The sequence below is a fragment of the Temnothorax curvispinosus genome, unplaced genomic scaffold, assembly GCF_003070985.1.
Source record: "Temnothorax curvispinosus isolate PA1 unplaced genomic scaffold, ASM307098v1 QBEX01001205.1, whole genome shotgun sequence".
Classification (NCBI taxonomy): Eukaryota; Metazoa; Arthropoda; class Insecta; order Hymenoptera; family Formicidae; genus Temnothorax; species Temnothorax curvispinosus.
In genome coordinates, this window is record NW_020210985.1 from 19,891 (window position 1) to 22,182 (window position 2,292).

A 2,292-nucleotide genomic window follows, 5' to 3' on the forward strand; every position below is an offset into this window, starting at 1 on the left:
AAAAAAAGCGAAAAACTGTATATCGTTTAGCTGCCGGAGAGTGGGGGTGAGACGTAGAATATGTGGTGGTTTCGGAACGCATTACGTTATAGTTTATCAACACGGGAAACGTGCTTAACCTATTTTCAATTTATTTGTCAGATTAGCATAGCATTGTACTACGACGCAGTTTACGAATATTCCGAACCGAGAATATTACGAACAGAAACCTCAACGGAGTAAAGTGAATAATACCGTATACCATAGAGAAGACAGTAAACGAAGTAAATATATGCAGAGAAGTCGCGGACGACTTGCGTATATATTTCGATTTCGCATATTACCTCATCTCCTGTTATATAGGTAAGAAAAAGAGCAATATATTTTTCTGTAAAATCTTCCTTGCTAAGCAACGAACAATTAATGAGTAAAATTAAGGCTAGTATACATAGTCGGTTCTTATTTCAAGACAGGCTTAAGGTTGATAATATATACGGCTCTGTTATATCTAACAATCGAGTGATTAGTTTATAACATCTCTCTCTCTCTTAAGATTACTCCAGCCGGCCTTAAATATAAAAGATCCGACAATGAAATACTACCCTACAACTTTATTAAGTGTTCCATTAAGATCTGCTGTGAGAAATTGATCAATCACAATCGAATGTGAGGAAAATAATTAACTATGATTGATTAATTTCTTAGGACTTAAGGATCACTACATATATCTTAAGGATTACTAATTATATATCTTCAGCTTATTTTCTTCAGTTTATAATAATTGACGAATTAATAACTATAAGACATACAGAGGTAAAGAAATATAAGAAATTTTATATTTTATTACTGTAATTTATCACGCGGTGCAATCTTTCGAACATCCCTCATTATTATAGCGACACGCTAATTTTCTTGGAATTTTTGATTGCCGAAAAAAAGATCTCCTGATCTCGGCAGACCAGGCAGCGACCTGGATTTGAAATTACTGTGATTATATAATTGTAATCTACAGTCGCAATAATCCATAGTAGATTTGGTAGAATATTTCTGAATTTCGATATCTTTGGACCATTGAATACTTTTCTAGAAACATTATGTATCCTGTACACATTTTCTCGATAACGAAAAATGTTTAAACGTTTGTAAAAAAATTATCTTCATTCCAGGACACTCGACGAGCTCCGGGTTTTCCCTATCGATGACGACGGTGAATGTCTGCCAAGGATATGCGCCAGAAGATGAACAAGATCTCTTCAACAGAAAATTGAATCGCCCAGCATGTCGAGTATTTTCCGCAAGAAGTAAACTCCCCTTTGTGTCTTATAGCAAGAAATTCTGTGTGAGAAAATCGAGTATCACGTCGGCAAGAAATTCGCAAGTGCAAGCACAAAAAATTGTTGTTAGGCATAAATGTATAATGTTGTTTCAACGAATGTTAACTTATTTTTTTATCGCGCTAGCTCTATGAGTGACGTGTAAATTATTTTGTTTAAATATTAACACGGTCTGAGGAGTTTAGAGATGAGAAAAGACGAATGTTTTTTCACGTTTTGTAAAATTCGGATGTCCATTGTGTCTGCACTCTCGCAGCGTTTGGAATTTTCTCACTTTCTCATGATCCTCTTTAGGTAAAAGAAAAGAAAAAGAGTAAATTCAAAACGCCACGATTAACAGTAATTAATGTTTAATTTCGAAGTCTGTCACTTTACATAGTAATAAACAAACGTCATAGATCATATATCATATCAAATTGTATATCGCATATCCGCATATACATATATATATAATACACAAGTGTTTTCCTCGTAGAATAATTTACAAAATCAGACTGTCTAGAAATACAGTTGCGTCCTGTTCCTGCTCGGTTCTGTTTTCCGTTATTTTTTTCTTTCTTTTTTTATATAATCACAGCTTATCCTGATACGTAAAAAAAACATTGCTATTGTATTTTCCTTTTTCCGTTCGATAATTAATCGACACAATCAGAGAGTTTCTCTGAGACATTCGTAAACTGCGATATGAGAATTAAGGTTTCTCTGGGATATTCGTAAACTGCGTCGTAGTGAAATGCTGGGCCAGAGATTCTGGAATATTTATCACAGTAGGTTGCGCCGGAAGTATAAGCTGAAATAAATATCAGTGATATATTTGTATGATATTTGTTTTCAGTGAAAGATTAGTTTTTAACATAAATTACAATCCTTGTATAATTTTAATTTAAATATGAAAAATAAATAAAATGCAAACAGCAGGAATAGTTTTTAGTTGTTGAAAAATGTATCCGGCACAAACGCTTTATAGCTTATCTGTAAT

The 2,292-nt window shown here is 33.4% G+C and overlaps 1 long non-coding RNA gene across 4 annotated transcripts in view; it reads left to right on the top strand.

Annotated features, from left to right (window-relative positions):
* LOC112461410 overlaps positions 1 to 1,717 on the top strand; it is a 1,921-nt gene extending 204 nt beyond the window's left edge. For 2 of the 4 annotated variants that reach the window (XR_003041550.1, XR_003041549.1), the window contains exons 2-3: positions 142 to 342; positions 1,146 to 1,717. This is a non-coding gene — a long non-coding RNA (uncharacterized LOC112461410). The other 2 variants (XR_003041548.1, XR_003041547.1) reach the window with 2 other exon arrangements.
* Positions 1,718 to 2,292: the final 575 nt, after the last annotated feature.